General features: G+C 35.6%; 1 pseudogene; it reads left to right on the top strand.

Moving 5' to 3' along the window:
* The first annotated feature begins 3511 nt into the window (after positions 1–3511).
* Positions 3512–8015, top strand: LOC118242255 (annotated as a pseudogene).
* Positions 8016–10940: the final 2925 nt, after the last annotated feature.

Raw genomic sequence — 10940 nt, 5'->3', positions numbered from 1 at the left:
ATTGATTAGGTTAACTCTGTATGACCTGGTAATTTTAATTTGGACAAGGTAAGACTGTGACGTTGCTAATGTGGTGCTAACTTCAGAGGTCTCCACGACTGCATAAAAACGCCAAAACCCTCTTCATGCTATTAGTTCTAGTGTACTACACTATTGAAAAATTGAGTTAACACTGGGAAAATAATACAAATATGTACCATACAAAGATGTTTTAACCTTAGACTGACTTGAATTCCTAGTAGGAGTCATCTGTTCACCAAAACTGTGTAATTATGGATTTATGAGAATGTTAGATAGTTAGGATGATTAGATAGCTAGCATGTTTAGATAGATAGCTGTTGATGTTGTCCACTTCTCTGTACCCTCTGCTTTTGCACACATTTTGTTATTGTACTAGAATACTCTCAATATTTAATTAATGCCAGCAAATGGCTAGCAATGTGTTTTACTGATAGTAGGCCTTAATTATCTCACATTCATCACAGATAGGGCAGTCGTAAAATTATTCAGCAAATATTTTGATGGTAAGTCTTTGATCATCAGTATTTCTTATATGTTGATTATTAAATGATAACATAACACACAATAATAAACTCATTTTTGAAAACAGAAACTCTAACAAAACTTTTGTTTAACTTTCTTCTGTGAAAAGTGAGGTAAAATAATTGACTACATGACTAAATATGAAAATTGTGACATTGTGCAAACAGAAACAATGCATGAGCAAAATTCAAATGAGCTGGCTTAATTCAGAGCAAGACAAAGCAAGCAAAAATAACAAGAACACAGAGACCTGCTTCAGGTGTTTGGCTGGATGAGCAGGTAACCTGAAGTGTCATGTGGAGGAGGACTTTAAGTATGGGGGAGGGGTTTCGAAACAGGTGTGTGTAAGTGATAATCAGTATTCTGATGAAAGTAAACCAGGATGTGATTGGAAGGACTGGTAGGTGTGGGATGATCGAGATCTGAGATTGGTGCTCATGTGTGTGGGGTCTCTGCCCTGTGACTAGTTGAATGCAAATGAAACAATTACAATAAAATTAAAATGAATCTCCAGTCACTAAAACATGACTAAAACTAAGGTATAATAATCAAATTAAATACAATTAAAATTATTTACAAGTTTTAAAAAAACAGACAAACAAACAAAATTGAAAATTACATCTGACATTAACTCTGAAGTAGACAGGTATAGTTTTTCAGTCTTTCAGTCTTTTAATTTATTTTTTAGTTTTGAATTACATCGTCATTCTCTGTGATTAGCATAATAGGAGCGACTCACGTCAAAATATGACAAAACATTGTCAATAAGACTCGGCTTTATATTTAAACATTATGCATGATATTTGTCATCTGGTTTGAAGGCTAGTTAATGTTACTGCTAGCAAACAGAGATCCTGACCACAGTAATTGTCACATCTTAATACCCCTGACAATCTGACAACTACTCACATTAAATGAACCTCATAATTGTTCGAGCATGGGTATAGTTTGGAAAACTCAATAATATTAAAGTATTAAGAAAAACATAATAACTCTGATTCTGATTCTAATACTGTTTGAATGGACTGAAAATGAGACTAAAAATAAGTTGAATAAATAAGGTATGGTTATTTATGACTATGGAATGGTACGATTTGGTATTCTGCAGATAAGGCAAAGGAACTGGGTCTCTGTTAAGTATTAACAACAGACAGAAATACAAAGACCTATTACAGAGAGAAAGCAACTGAGTAAATTCAGTTACTCGATTGCTTATTCAAATGCAGGAGGAAAAGTGTGAAGAAGCTCTATCAGGTTTGTGAAAGAAAGAAAGAGGATTAGTGTGTAAGTACAAGTTAGCAGTGCCAGTAGTGGGATAAACTGTGAGACTGGAAACTGACTGTAGATAAACAATTTTGTGTATTGGACCTATTGCTCCGAGGACATGGTGTTGTTTTCAGAGGGTGAGCAAAGTTTATTTCATTGAATTAATGATTCCATTTGAGCACAAAATATGAACAAGATGAAATATGCATTATTTGATAACGACTGGTGATCACATAGTATGCCAGTAACGATAAAGACAAGTAGGCATGTAGTCCTTCCCTGCTGGAGTTTAGCTTGAGAGGCTGCTGGATAAAACTGTACTGTTGGAGTTTTCAGATGAAAATAGATGGTAGATATGTAGATAAAAGTGCTAGCTGGTTGCTGTGGTTGAAGTTGGGGTGAAATATAAATGAGTACAGTAAGTTATAGCTGTGTAGAGAGGGACTATAAAGGTGGTGTTAGCTGTAGGAGGTGAACAGTGGTGTTTCTTAATGCATGTATGGTACTGTTGGTGTATTTGAATGTATGTATATGGTAAATGAGTTTGAGTGTCAGTAGCGGAATGATGGAGCCAGAGACACTGAGCATGCATTAACAGTACCAGTGGTGTTTGTGCTGGCCTTAGTCACCAGAGAGACCAAGTCAGATCTGATTTGATTTTCAGCTGTGTTAGTTTGGCTGTGTTTGTTTGGCGGAGTTTGTTTGGCTCTATGATTATAGTAAAACTTACATGTAAAACTATCTGGAACTGGTGACACTGAACATGCAGTATTAGTAGTGCTATATAGTAGCAGTTGGTCACCAGGAAGGTCACTATGGCAGCAGTTAATTTTTCATACTTTCTAATGTCTAATTGATGAAAGCTTGTGATGTGATGGGCTTCAAAGTGAGTTTCATTCATGGGTAGCGAAGATAAATGGGGAGAGTTATGGCATAGGACTATGTAATGCCTAAAGATCTGGGACATGTGATTAATATGTTATGCGTATTTTACCTATTACATTGCATTCTAATTAGCGTGTTGGACCATGATAGGTTAAAGCCATTTTTGTGATGTTGAAAAAACAAGCTGAATCTTTTTCTTTCTTTCTTTCTTTTTTTTTTTTTTTTGCTGGAAGTCTTGAGAGAGGCTCTGTTTTCAGTCGAATAATGACAGTTTGCCACTGTATAATACATTTGTCTGAAATACTAATCTATATTATTCTACTAAGCTATCCAAGAGCTCTTATCCCACGAATGTGTCAAATAATAAAAAACTTAACTTGAAGAACTGAAACAACATATGGCACAAATAGACAATGTTTTTATGGTGACTGTACAGCATTTTTGTTGTAGTTTCTTATTGAAGGAAAAACATAGGAAGTATGTTATGTAAATAAGTTACGTCAAAAATGTTTGAGTTGAAGCGGTTTGACCATTCGGTAGTTTATCAAGCAAACACAGCATGCAACAGGACCTGGGCATCTGGAGAATGGTCCTGATGTGTCTCACTGCGGTGCTTTCTAGTGAAGTAGGTGAGTGCCACCTGCTTTTGCAGTAATCATGCTACATCATGCTACAAGTTTTTCTCTCAACATTATCTACATGTTCAGTAATGTTTTAGGCCCTATTCAGCCGAAGGCACATGCATTCCTAAGATACATGCCTTTTTCAGCTGAACAAATAAGTACCTTTGCACATGGTTTATAGAGTAACCTTTGGCATGAACCAAGGTTTCATTCTTTGGGCAAAAGGTGTCAATCAGCCGAACTCTGTGACCTCCGCTGCATTTGGAGAGAACGTGACTCTCCAGTGCTTTCTGCTGGAAGAGGACAACACCGATCCCATCGTTTGGTACCAGCAAAAAACAGGACAGGAGCCTCGTATAATGGCCATGTCTCAGAAATCTGTAGAGAATTCCTCTTACTACAGTGAATTTAAACCTCCAAAGTTCACTGTTGTGAAGGGAAGAGGGTTCTGTCATTTGAATATTACTAGCATTGAACCGTCAGATGAGGCCATGTATTACTGTGGCATAAGAAGGTTTGAGATTGTGTTTGGAAAAGGAGCATTATTATCAGTGAAAGGTAAGAAGTTATACCTTTTGGCCACTATAACTTTTTTTTTTCTTTTTCTTAAAGGCCTAATTCATTTTAACACCAAAATAATTTTCAAATAACTTGCACATTTTGTGCATTATTATGTTATGACCCAAGTGTATATTTTCTTATATGAAATATGTTAAAGAATCTTGAAATATTTTAGGGTTTGTTGCATGTAAGACATAGACAGTTTACTTTTTATGACTTATGATGTTTACAAAGGTAGGAAAATCTAAATGTGTATATAGTATAGAGTATATAGCTGTGTCTTATTGTCTATATATTTTATTCTTAACAGGGTATTTAAATAAAAATGATAAATATCAAGTATCAGTGGTCCAAAGTCCAGTGCTGGGTGTGGTTTCCCCAGGAGAGTCAGTGTCTCTGCAGTGCACCGTCCTCTCTGAGAGGAGAACAGCAGAACTCCGAGTGCTCTGGTTCAGAGCTGCTGCAGGAGACTCCCATCCTGAAATCATTTACAATCATCACAACAGCAGCTGTCAGTGTGAGATCAGCTCTTCTCCACACAGCTGTGTGTACAACCTCTCCAAGAGTGTCCTCAGCTTTTCTGATACTGGCACTTAGTACTATTGCTCTGTGGCCACCTGTGGCAAGACCCTTCTTGGAAATGGGTCAACAGTGGGTCTCAGTAAGTGTTTATATATTTTAGCAAGTGTTTTATCAATGAAAAAGTCATAAAACAATGCCTTTATTTGTAAATTAAATTTAGTTTACAACACGGCCATGTACTACATGTGTACAGACAGAACATTCTGTGCTATTATTAGTATTTACAGAATTCTGTACAGAAGGAACAGAGGAACCCACATACTATAGACAGAATCCAGACATTATAAACACATGTGAACATGCAAGCCTAGTTATCCTTTCTATCAATGTATTAAAAATGCATAATACCTAAATCCTTATCTAAAATCTAAAAAAAACCTGTCCCTTTGTTGAAAACAGGTCCATGCATTAAATGTGCACGTACATTCAGAGCTAATATTATTATTTTAAGAATAATGTGATATCTGTTTTGCTTATAATTCCTTAATATTTGGTGAGAGTACACTGTTAAGATCTATTTGAATAAAGCGCTCAGAAAGGTTCAAACAGAAAGTTATCTAAGGGTTATTTTTTTAATAATACAATTTATGATCTTATATTGTAACACACATTTGGTGCAGTGTTTTCAAAATTCCTATCTTACAGCCTTACTTATGTTGCTTGATATTTATTCAGATCATACTGTCCAGAGCTAATCAGAAAAAAATGCCCAGACTGATTAAAACAGCAAGGTTTTTTTCTACATTTTTTACATATTATCCTATCATACAAACAAGTGTGCACAGTATTTTCAGAATTCCTCTTTTGCAGCAAATAATGATTGTGATTATTGGTGACACTTGATGATTGTGATGGTGAGGTCAGCAGGACAAAGAGCTTCCTGGATGAACATTTGTGATCTTACACATGTGCTTCTGCTTACAGTTTTGTTCATTTTTATACCAAAGGCAGTCCTCTGGATCCTGTAGTGATCTTCCTGGGAGCAGCTCTGGGAGTGTATGTGCTTGTCATTTCTGCTAAAGCAGTTTTAATATGTAAAAGGAGAAACTGTGAACACTGTAATTAGTCTTTATTAACGTTGTGCAGCTAAACCTTGAACAAGACCTGAAAACAGAAATATATACTGCTAAATTTTATCTCCAGTTTATCAAGTATAGTTTTTAAACAGACTGGATAGAAGGGATGTGGGAAATCATAAATTGCTTTGTCCCACTACAGTGATGCTTCAACAAGGTGCTATGAAAAGGAAGCGCACCAGTCAAGTAATGTGAAAACACATGTATGGTTCTACCTGTTATAATTTTAGGTATTAAGAGTAAGTATATGTACATCTCAATATTTTGTTGTTCAAAATTGATATGAGTATATGGGGCTGATTAGCAGGGAAAATGTATTAATTAAAATTATTATTTTATTAATCTTTCAATCAATTCAGTCTCATCTCATAAAAGGAACAAGTTCAACAATGTGATTATTTCTCTTCTAAAATTAGACAAGAACTCTTGAATCACCAGCGTTGCTGCGTGAACGATGTGAGCCGATAACAATGCAACCATCTGTCTTTCCTTGATCTGCTGAACTGGATTTCCTGAGCTGGCTCAGTGAGAAGTGGGAGTCTGTCCCAGTGGTTCTGTCAGCTGTTCTTACTTTTATTGATGATTATAGAATGTTTAATAGTCAGCCACACGATAAAATCTGCACAAGGAAAGACAGGCTTGCTTAATAAAAAACAGGTTGTAATGAGGGAATTCTGATGAACACAAACTAAAGATAAGAAATTAAACAAAAACAACAAACAATATTTAACATGAAACTTGAGTCTGTTTTAATCACTTAGCAAGAGGCTTTTAGCTTAGTTTCTAAGGAAAGTTCTGGTTTCGTTGCGCAGATGTTTTGGCTGGTAACTTACAGACTCAGAGCCACATCACCTTCCTTTTCTGCTTCCCTCCCCGTTACATCTCAACTCTCCACCAAACGGGTCTCGAACATTAATCACGTACATGCATCACGGTATCACGGTAGAAAAAAAAGAAATCCTTTAAGGCATTCAAATAAGGCTCACTACAAATGTATTATAATAAAATAATAAAACAAATAATCATACATTTCTTAAACATTTTTATACCTCATGGTCTTAGACTGAAGCTTTCAAAACTAAGTATCAAACCAAGATCAAGATCGGTGAAGCGATTGGACAGTCAATTTAATTCTTTTCCTACTTTCTTGAAATTCCAAACTACTGACTTTAATATAAGATTCATATCAGATTCCAGTAAAAAAACAATTAGGATTGGTTAATAATTTGTTTACAATAAACAAGAGGTAAGCATCAGTCTTACCTCTTATGATGAATAATGTCAATTTAAAATGAACAATTAATGAAGAGAATAATAAAACAATGGACAATTATCAAATAGTAGAAGCAAAAATCACAATTTGAAGATTATATTCTGATATCCACAGATTAATGGAGTATTATATTAAGATTAAACCATTTGACATCATTGTAGGCACCAGTAGAAATGTTATTACTTTGTGAAGCTGTGTGTATTACTTTGTGAAGCTGTGTGGAAAAAAAAAAAATAAAAATAAAAATAAACATTTTATATATATATATATATATATATAAAGGTTGATTGTAAAACCTTGATTGTATGTGTGTGTGTGTGTGTGTGTGTGTGTGTGTGTGTGTGTGTGTGTGTGTGTGAAATATAATATGTGAAACATGATATGTGGGATAAAAATAGTTCGTTGTTGTCATGCAGCCTGAACAGTCTAGCTCCTTAGCTGACTACATTACCCACAAACCCCCTGTTATTGCCTACTCCCCAGATTATTGATTTCACCTGTGTCTTATTTTCTCTAATGTGTCACCCTATTCAAATTCTTTTTGTATTGAGTGTCTTTGAGAAGGCTTATTTTCCTTGCCATATATTTCTAAACTGTTGTTATCATGCATAGATTCTCTGGCTGGTTGCTGTCTTTATTCTTATTATTTGGCATCACTCTATTGCCTGATACTACTCTGGATTTGTTTGCCTATCATGTGTTTATTGGATGTTGACTTTTGCCTGTTTTTTGACTACACTTTTAGATCACCCTTGTTTCTCTTTAAGGTGTGTTATATTGCATTCAAGTCTGTCTTTGCTCCACAATTCTGACAGTTGTCCTGTTAAATTAGAGTCTGATGGAAGTTAGGGTCATAGTTCCTTGGGGTATACACAGGCTGTTAGAGGACTGATACATTCCCACATGGGTTTATGATTACATAGGGAAGAGTCAGATGATGAGACAGGAGTGATAATCCCTAAATTAGGGAAGTTTTTATGGCTGTTACTATGTGTTGTGGCACCAGAGGGATACTGAATCCTGGGTGGTGGGAAGGAGGTGAAGATTTCATCAAGCCAAAGTTCTCTCATAGGAACAATCTATCTTCACTACATAACCGTAGGAATCAATCAGTTATCTTACAACAGCAGTCTGGTGCTTTTATCCAATTTGTCTTTTAAATCTGTTTTATCTTTTAAATTTGCTCCCACAGGACCAGGACACTGAAAAGATTAATTATGCTGCCTTACATTTCGTTAATGGGAAAACCAGATGAGGGCAGAAGAGAGGTCAGACTGAGCACAATGTGTATTCTGAAGTGCTGAACTCTGCTGTTACACATTAATTTGTGAGATCTAAGTCAATTATATAAAATTCTCTGTTTGGTACCCTGTACATCATTATTGGTACATTCAGCATTGCGGACTGACTGTCATTTGGAAACCTCTCTTAAAGAACTTAAAGAAGAGGTGCAGAGCTGAAGGGACAGTGAGTGGGCATTCCTTCATAAGGCCTGCACCTCTATAAAGGTTTGATTATAAAAGAGGTCACGGATCAATGAAATGAGAGTTTCTCAACACCCTGTGCTCCTACCAAGAGTCTCCAAGAAAAGCAATGCATGCAGGTGAATTATATTTCATTTTTTAATATATTACTGTACTTGTCTAGTGTAGTCTACTTAAAGAAGCTGTATTGTTTTGTTTTAGAGTGACATACATTTCTGCTTCTTACATTATTTGCTGTTTGGTTCTGGAAACCCGCAGTATTAACCTAGTAGATCTGTCTTATTACACAAGCATGTGTTTATCCCAGTGTCACTGACTACACATTAAGCCAGTAGATCTGTCTTATTATATGAGCACGTGTTTCCTGTAGATAAGGCCCACTCTCTCTCGCTCTCTTTTTTTGTGTCTGTATTTGGACTATAAGGAAATTCCAAAATAATGCCATTGAAAGTATTGGAATTATCTGAAGAAGTTGACATATGTTCCAGTGTAATGATGCGTGTTATATTACAGTTATATTACAGAAGGAAATGGCCTTTTCAAGACATCACAAATGCATTTCTCCCCCATCTACCTGTTACCAAAGCAGGTATTCCTAAAAATGTTGAACCTCTGGGTATTATTTCTTTTTATACAAATGTTTATTACTGGTACTGCCTTTTCTATTAAGTGTGTATGTGTGTGTGTGTGTGTGTGTGTGTGTGTGGGTTTCATGCTTTAGAGCAACTGTTGAGACACAGAGGGCATTTGCCAGTTCATCTATTTAATCTCATTTCTATCAAAGATGGCACTACGAGATGACCCACACTTGACAGCTCAAAGATGTTTGAGTCAGTGGATTGTCAGTTCATCATCAAAACATGGTCATAAGTTGAGAAGAGAGGGCAGGAGTTTATTACTTTTGCCAGCCAAATAGTTTTTGAAATACTTTTGGTGATTTATTAACATTTAATTATACTTGTCAGCAACCAATTTAAGATTAACGCAGAATTTCCCTTAAAAAAACAAACAAAATAGTTCTTAGATTTGGCAACAATTCAGAACATTGCAGCACTTGAACAATATTGTTCACATAAAAAGAATATATATTCTATAATAATATATATAGTGCATCATAAATTGGTGACAAGACATATCTTGATTTGTGTCAAGAAAAACCTAAAGAATATATGTGCTTTGTCTTAACTACTTAGGGCACACGCTTTAGTCTCGCAGAACATCTCACTGTAGCTGTGGTTCTCATGCTGATGTGTCATAGTACACATGTAGTTCACACACTGGAGTACATACACTCCGCTGGCATGATGTCCCTTTTCCAGCTTGGACTTTCCTCTTGGGGAATTGCAAGGCTGCATAATTCACCACTTCACCATGAGATTCCTGGATATGGAGGGGGGGGGGGGGGGGCACACTGGTAAATCTTAATTTGAAGGAGTGAGTATACCGATTTATTAATTTGTTATTACCACTAGGAACACCAGAAATACCCAGAATTCATACTGTAATATAGAGTATTACCTTCCTTATGCAAAATACGGCTGAACCTACCAGAACACGTGATGGCCTCACCTCTGACTGGTCCTCTTTAGAAACTTTAACTGTTTATACAGAAAGGGTGAAGTCATAACTGTTTAGATTTTCAGAACCGGAAAGTATCTGAATGTATTTTCAGATGGAAAGGCACTTACTTTTGCAGTTTTCACATTCCCTTCTCCTCATTATGGAACAAGTAAGGAAGAAAATCAGAATTTCAAAGAAGCCCAAAGCCATTCCCAAACTGTGGAGTCCAGTGAACTTTTGGAAGCTGTACATTATTGTTATAATAATAATAATAATAATAATAATAATAATAATAATAATAATAATAATAATTATTATTATTATTATTATTATTATTATTATTAGTAGTAGTAGTAGTAGTAATAGTAATGTTAGTACAAATTATCAGAGTACATTTTGAATTAAAAATAATGGAAAAATACTAAAATGCATAATATCTTACCAGTCTTCTCTGGTGCTGTCATGTTAATGCTGTTTATGTTCACTGTTGATCTGCATGTCACTGAATCATCAGAAGGACTTGGATTAGATATTTCTGAAGCTGTGGTAGACTCATGCACACCTATCAGAATTAGGCCACAAACAGCAAAAGGCCAATAAACTGAACACAGCTCATTGGAGCGGGGCGGGTAATTTAGCATTTTATTTATTTATTTTTTACATTAAACAACATTTTTGTTTATTAAAATCATGAGATATCTTTTGTTATCAAGTAGGTTCCAACTTCAAACACATGGTATAGTGTTGTAATCCCACAGTAGTACACTGCTTCATCTGATGGAACTGTGTTAAAAATGGTGATTTGCTGCAATTTGTAGATTTTTCTATGTGGAAATGAGAATTCTTGAATTCATTGTAAAAGGTAAATTCAGTCATCTGAAACATCCTGACTCTGCAATTCACCCCAGTTGCTGCATGCCATTCTTTTTGTAAGTCACTTGACATCATCTTACAGTTGTTACTTAACATTCGAAGGAGGTGGCAATCATCATGGTCGGTAAAGAGTCGTTTTCGACCTCTGCCAGCCTGTAGCTGTTTTTGTCCCCTGTGTTTGCTGCTTGACTCTAACGCTGCTGGCCCAAGTGCT

This window comes from Electrophorus electricus, chromosome 12 (assembly GCF_013358815.1).
Source record: "Electrophorus electricus isolate fEleEle1 chromosome 12, fEleEle1.pri, whole genome shotgun sequence".
In the NCBI taxonomy this organism is placed as follows: domain Eukaryota; kingdom Metazoa; phylum Chordata; class Actinopteri; order Gymnotiformes; family Gymnotidae; genus Electrophorus; species Electrophorus electricus.
Note: the sequence above shows the minus strand (reverse complement) of the source record. Positions and strands in the feature narration are given on the sequence as shown.